Genomic DNA, 10,858 nt, shown 5'->3' on the forward strand with positions numbered 1-10,858 from the left:
AGTTCTTATGTTTTATGTAGGTTTCTTTTAAAGAACATGTAGCAGTATTTTTAAAACCCAATGTAACAGTCTTCGTTTTTAAACTAGTGAGTTTAGTACATTTTATATTTGTTAATAATGACTAATAAATTTGTATTTATTCCTACCATCTTATTTTGTATTTTCCACTTACATGGATTTTTCTGTGTCTGGGAAAGAGAAATAAATTAGTGAAAGGGAAAAGTCTAGAAACAGACCCACACATATATAGGCCCTTCACTTATCACAAAGGAGTGGTCTTTTCCAAAAGTAGTAGTGGAACAATTGGGTATCCATATAGAAAAAATAAACTAAGCCCTCACCTTACACTATACCAAAAAACAAAACACCATACATATAGACACACACACACACACACACAAAACCCCAAAAAAGTAGACCTTGGGTTATAAACCTAAATGTGAAAGGCAGATCTATAAAGCATAGAAAATAATATAAGAAAATTATCTTCACTACAGAGAAAAAAATTTTTTTTTTTTTAAAGATTTTATTTATTTATTTGACAGAGAGAGACACAGCGAGAGAGGGAACACAAGCAGGGGGAGTGGGAGAGGGAGAAGCAGGCTCCCCGCAGAGCAGGGAGCCCGATGTGGAACTCGATCCCAGGACCCTGGGATCATGACCTGAGCCGAAGGCAGTCGCTCAACCGACTGAGCCACCCAGGCGCCCCAGAGAAAATTTTCTTAAACAGGACTATAAAAAGCATTAACCACACACATAAAAAAGTTAATTAAAATTCTCCTACTTCAAGATACCCTATAAAGAGTAAAAACACATGTACAGAATCAAAAATATTTGTAATACATATATATATCCAAATGTATATATCCAGAATATACAGGCATACTTCAGAGATACCGCAGGTTCGATTCCAGACCACCACAATAAAGCACTTATCTCCATAAAGTGAATCAAATGAGTATTTTGGCTTCCCAGTGCATATAAAAGTTATGTTTATACCATACTGTAATCTATTAAGTATACAATAGTAGTAGGTCCTAAAAAAACGTACATACCTTAATTAAAAAATACTTTATTGCTACAAAATGCTAAGCATCATCTAAGCTTTTAGTGAGCTGTAACTTTTTTGCAGTGGAGGGCCCGGCCTCAATGTCCATGGCTGCTGACTAATCAGGGTGGAGGCTGCTGAAGGCTGAGGTGGCTGTGGCAAGTTCTTAAAATAAGACAAGAGTGAAGTCTGCTGCCTCGACTGACTCTTCCTCCCACGAGTGAGTTCTCTATAGCATGTGGTGCTATTTGATAGCATTATACCCACAGTACAAAGTCTTTCAAAATCTTTCAATCCTCTCAAAGCCTGCCACAGCTTTATCAATTAAGTTATGTAGTATTCTAAGTCTTTTGTCATCACTTCAACAATCTTCACAGCACCTTCCCTAGAAGTAGATTCCATCTCAAGAAACCACTTTGCTCATCTGTAAGAAGCAACCCCTCATCCGTTCCAGTTTTATCATGAGACTGTAGCAACTCAGGCCCATCTTCAGGCTCCACTTCTGATTGTAGTTCTCTTGCTGTTTCCACCACATCTGCAGGTACTTCCTCTGCTAAAGTCTTGAACCCCTCAAAGTCATACATGAGGGTTGCAATCAAATTCTTCCCAACTCCTGTTAATGTTGGTATTTTGAGCTCTTCTCATGAATCACTAATGTTCTTAATGGCATCTAGAATGATGAATCCTTTCTAGAGGTTTTCAATTAATGTTGCCTAGCTCCATAGAGGAATCACTATCCACGGCAGCTATAGCCTTATGAAATGTATTTCTTGAATAATAAGACTTGAAAGTCAAAATGACTCCTTGATCCATGGGCTACAGAATGGATGCTTTGTTAGCAGACATGAAAACATTCATCTCAGGGCGCCTGGGTGGCTCAGTTGGTTAAGCGACTGCCTTCAGCTCAGGTCATGATCCTGGAGTCCCTGGATCGAGTCCCGCATCGGGCTCCCTGCTTGGCAGGGAGTGTGCTTCTCCCTCTGACCCTCCCCCCTCTCATGTGCTCTCATTCTCTCTCTCAAATAAATAAATAAAATCTTTAAAAAAAAAAAAAAAAAGAAAGAAAGAAAACATTCATCTCATTTTACATCTCCATCAGAGCTCTTGGGTGACTAGGTACAATGTCAATGAGCGGTAGTATTTTGAAATAAATTTTCTGAGCAGTAGGTCTCAACAGTGGGCTTAAAATATTCAGTAAACCATGCTGTAAATAGCTGTGCTATCATTCAGGCTTTGTTGTTCCATTTATAGAGCTCAGGCAGAGTGGATTTAACATAATTCTTAAGGGCCCTAGGATTCTGGAGTGGTAAATGAGGACTGGCTTCAAGTTAAAGTCACCAGCCGCATGAGCCCCTAACAAGAGAGTCAGACTGAACTTTGAAGCCAGGCTTTGATTTCTCTCTAGATATGAAAGTCCTAGATGGCATCTTTGTCCAATAGAAGGCTGTGCAGTCTACACTGAAATGTCTGTTGTTCCGTGGAGCCACCTCCACTATCTGAGCTAGATCTTCTGGAGAACTTGCTGCAGCTTCTACATCAGCACTCGCTGCTTCAACCTGCACTTCTACGTTATGGAGACGGCTTCTTTCCTTAAACCTCATGAACCCGCCCCTGCTAGCTTCACGCTTTGCTTCTGCAGCTTCCCCACCTCTCTCAGCCTTCACAGAATTGAAGAGAGTCAGGGCCTTACTCTGGATTAGGCTTTGGCTTAAGGGACCGTTGGGGCTAATTTGATCTTCTATCCAGACCACTCAAACTTTCTCCTCATAGGCAGTAAATGTTTCGCTTTATCATTCATGTGTTCACTGGAGTAGCTAGCGCTTTTAACTTCCTTCAGGAACTTTTTCTTTGCACTCAACTTGGCTAACTGGTGCAAGAGGTGTAGCTTTCAGCCTGTCTCAGCTTTAGAGGTGCCTTCCTCACTAAGCTTAATCATTTCTAGCTTTTGATTTAAAGTGAGAGATGTGCAATTCTTCCTTTCACTTGAATACTTAGAGGCCAATGTAGGATTATTAATTGTCCTAATTTCAATATTGTTGTGTCTCAGGAAATAAGAGAGGCCAAACGAGAGGGAGAGAGATGGGGAAGAGCTGGTCAGTAGTCAGAACACAGAACATATACTGATTATGTTTGCCATTTCAGGGGCTCAGTCGTTAAGCGTCTGCCTTCGGCTCAGGTCATGGTCCCAGAGTCCTGGGATCAAGCCCCACATCGTGCTCCCTGTTCAGCTGGAAGCCTGCTTCTCCCTCTCCCACTCCCCCTGCTTGTGTTCCTGCTCTCACTGTGTCTCTCCCTCTGTAGAATAAATAAATAAAATCTTAAAAAAAAAAAAAAAGTTTGCCATTTCAGGGGTGCCTGGCTGGCTCAGTCAGTAGAACATACAACTCTTTTCTTTTTTTTTTTTTAAGCATACAACTCTTGATCTTGGGGTCTTGAGTTCAAGCCCCACATTGGGTGTAGAGCTCAATTAAAAAAAAAAAAAGTTCACCATTTCTCATGGGTGTGGTTCGTGGTGCCCTAAAACAATCAGAATAGTAATATCAAAGATTACTGATCACTGTAACAAACATAAATGAGAAAGTTTGAAATATTGGAAGAATTTACCATATGGCGCAAAGTGAGCAAATGCTGTTGGAAAAATGGAGAGACTTGCTTGAATTTGTAAAGAGGCTTGCTTCAATTTGTAAAAAATGCAGTATGTGCAAAGCACAATAAAATGAGGTATGCCTATAATTGCTTCTGTGCCATTTACTTTCTTCTCTCCTTCTGGAACTTCAATGACCTAATCCATAAGAACTTTTCACCATGTTCCATGTTTTTTACACTCTTTTCTGTCTTCTCCATCCTTTGCCTCTCAGTGGCTTAGTCTGGATTTATTCCCTAATTTATCTTTCACTTCACTAATTTTCTCTTCAGCTGTATCTACACTGTTAAACCCATTCACGGGGTTCTTAATAATCAGTTGTGTTTTTCAGTTTCAGAATTTCTATTTCAAATGTCAAAATTATCGATTTTGTCTTTAGTTCCTCTAACACATTAATCATACATTTTTTAAGTCCATGATTGATAATTCAAATATCTCTGCCTGTCCTATGGGTTTCTATTGTCAATTTTTCCTCTCAGTTTCCAGTTGTGTTTAGTCTTTTCATATGCCTGGTTATTCTTTATTGAATGCTGGACACTATATATAAGAAATTATAGACACAATCTGAGGCCACGGATGATGTTACTCAGAAAGGGTTTACTTTTGCTTCTGGCAAGCAGACAGGCTAGGGACATTAGGATTCCCAGATCACCTTAATCTAATCCAGAACTGAAAAAACTGAAAAGCTGGGCTTCAGTCCCTATAAAGACTAGTCTACTTGTTTTACCCTTACTCCTACAATTTAGGCCCTGAGGAACCCAACCCCAAAACCAAGAGTTTCCCAGGGCCCTCTACCCTGGGAGGCTCTGATTCCAATGTTTTGTCCTCCCTGACATCAGCCTTTTGAAAACTCTACTCAGCCTCTCAACTGTCACTTCCAAATTCAGCCATGATCTCATGGACGAGGCAGCCTCAAACATCAGGCTAACTTCTCAGAGCTTTCCTTATCTTCTGGAACTTGGCCTCCTAATTCCTTACTGCTTTTATGGCTCTTCAATGCCTTCTAGCTTTTCTAGTTGTCAGCAATATATTTGGTCTGAAACAATCTGACATTGTCTAACGTTGGTAGAAGCAAAGTCTGACGTCTTGCTTTTTATTTCACACTTAAAAACATTTATTTCTTTGTGTCAACAAAAGCTCATTATAAGCTTGAGATGAGATGTCTAAACGATTCCATTCTATGGATATACCATAATATATCTTAACCATCCCACCCCACCCCACACTCTGTTTTAACATTTATGTTGTTTTCAAGTCACTATTACAAGGATCACTGTGATGAACATCGCTGAGCATGTTATTCTTTTATACCTCTGATTATTTCCTTCAGATAGAGTCCCCCAGAAGTGGAAACGTTAGGTTCAGTTAGAATAACTGCAAAATTCCCATTTAATAACTAATCATCAATGACTCGTCAAATGATGAGTCAGGTATTAAATTTTTAAAGCTAGGTGTTTTATTCTCTGTACACCATTTCCTCAACTCTTGAAAAAAACAGGCCCATATAATCCTACTAAACACAAGCTGAATCAACAAAAATATCTGATGTATGAATATTTTAGCAGTGTTTTAGGAAGCTGCTCATCCTATTAAATATTTCAAGCCAAAAGGGAAAAACACAGCCAAGAAAAAGACTACCACAGAGAACAACTATATTCTAAGTCCAAGAATTAAGAACTCATACTAATAAAAAAAATAGTCTCCAATTTATAAGTGTTACATTCCCAAACCTGATTTGTAAGGCAGGTGTTTATAATTCAGAATATATTTTTACAGAATATATGTTTATAATAAAAATAATCAAAATGAAACCTTCCTGAGGTTAGTTCATGGAGGAAGGTAGAGGAGACTGACAATGAGACTAAGATCTCAAGATCTAGCAAAGGCTACAAGAGGTATATAATTGGAGGTTTTTATTGTCACAGAAAATTGGACATGGAGAAAGAACCAGAAGGAAAAAAGGTAAGTGAAAAGCTAAGGTTTCTGGGAAGACAACAGGAAATGAGATCTACAATATAGCTAGGAACATTAAACATCATTAAAAGAAGGGACACCTCCATCCTCTAAAACAGAAGGGAGTGACGGCAGACTGAGAGACAAATTCAGACAGATGAAGGCAGTAAGCTGAAGGCAGGAATGTTCCTGATGGTTTTGGTTTTTCTCAATTCACCCATTCAACAAATGTATCTCAAGCACTGGGATATAGAAGTAAAAGGACAACATGCCTGAATCTGAGAGCCATCATCAGGCAATAAACTAAAAAAATGAATTCAAGAAAAATATGAGGTTCTAAGATCTGAAACCATAAAACTCCCAGAAGAAAACATAGGTGGTAAGCTTCTTGACAATGGTCTTGGTGATGATTTTTTAGATCTCACTCCAAAAGCAAGGGCAAAAGAGCAAAATTAAAGGGGACAACATCAAACTAAAAAGTTTTTGCCCAGTAAAGGAAATCATCAACAAAATGAAAAGGCCACCTACCAAATGGGAGAAGATACTTGCAAATCATGTATCTGATTAGGGGTTAACATCTAAAACATTAAAGAACTCACACAACTCAATAATAAAAAGACAGACAATCTGATTTTCATGTGAGCAAAGAATCTCAATAGATATTTTTCCAAAGAAGACATCCAGATGGCCAACAGGCGCATAAAAGATGCTCAACATCACTCATCATCAGGAAACTGCAAATCAAAACCACAATGAGATATATTACCTTATACATGTCAGAATGGCTAGTATCAAAAACACAAGAAAGAAGTGTTGGCAAGGATGCAGAGAAAAGGGAACCCTCATGCATTCTTGGTGGGAATGTAAATTGATGCAGCCATACAGAAACCAGTATGGAGGTTCCTCAAAATAAATTAAAAATAGAACTACCATACGATCCAATAATTCCACTTGTGGATATTTATCTGAAGAAAACAAAACTAGTTTGAAAAGACATGCACCCCTGTGTTCACTGCAGCACTATTTACAATAGCCAACATATGGAAACAATCTAAGTGTCCATGGACTGATGAATGGATAAAGAAGATGTGGTATGTATGTATAACAGAATACTACTGGGTCATAAAAAAGAATGAAATCTCGCCATCTATGATAACATGGATGGACCTTGAGGGTATTTTACTGTGAAATAAGCCAGACAGGGAAAGACAAATACCTTATGATTTCACTTATATGTAAAATTTGATAAATAAAACAAACATGCAAACAATACAAAACTCATAGAGAACAAATTTGTGGTTGCCAGAGGGGAGAGGGGGTTGGGAGGTCAGCAAAACAGGTCAAGGGAGTCAAAAAGTATAAACTTCAGTCATGGGGAATGTAATGCTTGGCAACTATAGTCAAGAATACAATATGTACTGAATAACTGAGCGTTGTTAAGAGAGTAAATCTTAAAAGTTCTCATTGAAAGAAAAAAAATTTGTGAGGACAGCTTTGTAACTTTGTATGGTGACAGATGGTCTTGTTGTGGTGATCATTCTGCAATGTATACAAATATAGAATCACTGTGTTACACACCTGAAACTAACTAATATTACATGTCATTTATACTTCAATAAAAAGAAAAGAAAAGTATCAGGCTCTATGCAGAGAATTTAAATAGAGTAATAGAGTAAGAAAATGCTGAACGACTCCTTTATTTTTTTTTAAAGATTTTATTTATTTGATAAAGAGAGAAAGCGCAAGCAGGGGGAACAGCAGAGGGAGAGGCAGGCTCCCCACTGAGCAGGGAGCCTGACTCGGGGCTCAATCCCAGGACCTGAGATCATGACCTGAACCGAAGGCAGACGCTTAACCGACTGAGCGACCCTGGCGTCCCCTGAACGACTCCTTTAGAACAGTGAACAGGGAAAGCTTCTCTGAGGTGTTTTTGGACTAAGAGTTGAAATTACAGGAAGGTGCTAGCCATGTGGTATCAGCAAAAGAGGAGCCCAGAGCGGGAAACTAATCCAACAGTCTGAAAGTGGGAACAGGTCTGGATTTGTCTGAGGAATAAAAAGATCAGTGAGACTAAAATGGAGAGAGCGAAGTGGAGAGAGGAAGAGAGAGATGTGAAATAGGCAGGGAATTAACAAGGGGATATTATGACGAAGCCTGAAATATAAGCTTTGAAGTATCCAATTAAAATTAGAAAGGACTTGGGGCACCTGGGTGGCTCAGTTGGTGAAGCACCCACCTTCAGCTCAGGTCATGATCCCAGGGTCCTGGGACTGAGTCCCACGTCGGGCTCCCTGCTTGGCAGAAAGCCTGCTTCTCCCTTCCCACTCCCCCTGCTTGTGTTCCCTCTCTCACTGTCTCTCTGTCAAATAAATAAATAAAATCTTAAAAAAAAAAAAATTAGAAAGGACCAAATGTTTTCATATTTTGCTAAGATTGCATCAACCAACTATTTTATGTCCTGTTTTGGTCATTTACCGTCACTAGTTTTCTTAACCTCTGAGCCTCAGCTCTTCCACCAGCAAAAACAGAGAGAATACCTACCTCACAATAAACACGTATAAAAGGGCTGCACAGTTTCCAGTAAGGTGGGTACTCAGTATGTGTTAGTTCTGCTCCCCATTTCCATTCACCTTGACCAGGCTTATCGTCAGGGTAGGCAGGAATTGTGGATTGTAGGTAGAGTGGTAGACTGAACGTCACCTTTTGATGACTCCCCAGAAACCAGTACCATAATTCCTACCATCCTGGCTCATGCCACTGCTGCCTTCCCAATCCTGCGTAGTCTCTAACTGATGACCGAAGGATAGAGAAAAGGCAGCAGGCCACCCAAGAACAGGGTGACCCACGATCTGCAAAAGCTACAGTACCCCCCCCCACCCAAGGTCCAAATCCAGCAGAGCTCCCAATAAGAGTTTACATTTACATCCGGGGCTACACACACCAACCCACCTGTTCTCCCCATTTATTTATTTTTAAAGCTTTTATTTATTTATTTGACAGAGCGAGAGAGCACAAGCAGGGAGAGCAGGAGAGGGAGATGCAGGCTCCCCATTGAGCAGGGAGCCCAATGTGGGGCTCCATCCCACCGCCCTGGGATCAAGACCTGGGCCGAAGTCAGATGCTTAACCCACTGAGCTGCCCAGGCGCCCCCTGTTCTCCCTATCTAAATGTAAATGCATTAACTTCACAGAGTTTAGGTTAAAATGCATTATTTGCCTAATACCTCTGGAAAAAAGATATACTTCCTTTCAACAACAAAATGAAACTAAAATTGCTTAGTGTTACATACAATACCCAATGTATAACATGCAATCAATATTAACGACAATTCATTGAAAAACATAACACTCCTCATAACATACCAGATTTAAAATATCACAAGTTAAAAAATGTCTCCAAAAACACTTGATTTGCTTGCATTTTTAAGCTAGTACCGTACACGTACCTTTCACAACTACTATTTATCCCTCCTTCGAATGTGACCTTATAAAGATCATTTGCAGATTAAATGTCTGCTTTTCTCAAGATCTTTTTGAGATGAATCATCACATGACCAGGGAAATCAGTATTCCACTAACAACTCCTGAGTTTTTAACACTAACACAGACCATAAAGAAAATATGTAAGTAGACCTTTTTTTTTCTTTTTTTTAAGATTTTATTTATGTGACAGAGAGAGACACAGCGAGAGAGGGAACACAAGCAGAAGGAGTGGGAGAGGGAGAAACAGGCCTCCCGCGGAGCAGGGAGCCCGGTGCGGGGCTCGATCCCAGGACCCTGGGATCATGACCTGAGCCGAAGGCAGACGCTTAACAACTGAGCCACCCAGGCGCCCCAAGTAGACCTACTCTAGCGATACTAAAATCTTCTAGAAAGAAAAAGAAATGCCCTAAACATATAACCTCTAGAAAAAAAGTTCAAAAAAGACTCTAATTCAAGAGTTAACAAACATCAAAAGCGAAAACCTGCCTTTATTACTTAGTGAACTTTAAACTGGCAGTCATAGCTAGCTAAAGCATAAATGGACATTGAGCTTCAAAAACGTTCACCAAAAAATTTCTAAAACGCTAAAATATTTTCCTGCTCAGTGTGTCCTCCATTTGGCCAACTTTATTTGGCCTTCCAAGTCTTGCAATGGCAAAAATGGCTTCCTTTTGTTTACTTCTGCCTGTACATTTACAGCATCACTCAAAACAATGCCAAAAAGAAACGTGCTTTGCTCTGGGAAAGCAACAGCATCCTTGTACGGCTGCCATACAGTCCATTCATAACAGCTTTCTCATTGGCCTCACTCCTCCCTTTGCTGCTGCCAAGGCTCAATGGTCAATAGAAAAAATTTGGAAAGTGCTATGATCACAATAAAGAGGAATAAAATTATGCTTGGAAATAGCTAAATTTATAAAAAGAGAAAAGGTACCGAGAACAGTGCCTAAGCCTAATTCTATTCTGAACACAGACTCTTTTCTACCACTAAGGAACGTGAATTTCCAATTAGGCAGAAATCTCTAAGCATATAGGACTATGAATGACTAAGTATTTTTAGCTCTGTAGACCTCAACTTACCCATGCAAGCGTTTTTCATTTCAAATTTTATCATACTTAAAACGTGATTAAAATAAGATTTATGCTTTAAAATGAGTATTCAGTTTGTTGAGTTGGAACATACAACACGTAAAATCTAGTTACAGTTTTAAAAGGCTCCATACTGCTCAAAGGAGCAGGAGGTGTGGCAGGAAGGACACCAGGTCTGGAGACCCGGGTTCTAGCCTGATGACTAACATTATCTGGCTATGTTGACCTTAAGCAAGTTTATTCACCTCTCTGGGTCTCAATTTCTGCCTCTATAAATGAAAGAGATCAATTAATTTCTAAAGCCTCTTAAGACTTTAGTTTTTGTTTTTTTTTAAAGATTTTGTTTATTTATTTGACAGAGAGAGACACAGCGAGAGAGGGAACACAAGCAGGGGGAGTGGGAGAGGGAGAAGCAGGCTTCCTGCAAAGCAGGGAGCCTGATGCGGGGCTCGATCCCAGGACCCCGGGATCATGACCTGAGCCGAAGGCAGATGCTTAACGACTGAGCCACCCAGGCGCCCAAGACTTTAATTTCTTAATGTCTTCTTAAAGCTTCAGGTTTAGAAACTCATCAACACAAAAACTTGAAAACGTTTAACAGTTTTACAAGTACATACAGTGAAGCTTTTTTTTTTTTTTTTT

The 10,858-nt window shown here is 39.6% G+C and overlaps 1 protein-coding gene across 2 annotated transcripts in view; it reads right to left on the reverse strand.

The window, feature by feature from the left end:
* Window positions 1–10,858, reverse strand: part of CBL (Cbl proto-oncogene) — an 84,330-nt gene that overhangs the window by 64,064 nt on the left and 9,408 nt on the right. The window lies entirely within an intron of this gene.

The sequence above is a fragment of the Leptonychotes weddellii genome, chromosome 11 (genome assembly GCF_054177405.1).
Source record: "Leptonychotes weddellii isolate Sample4059 chromosome 11, ASM5417740v2, whole genome shotgun sequence".
In the NCBI taxonomy this organism is placed as follows: domain Eukaryota; kingdom Metazoa; phylum Chordata; class Mammalia; order Carnivora; family Phocidae; genus Leptonychotes; species Leptonychotes weddellii.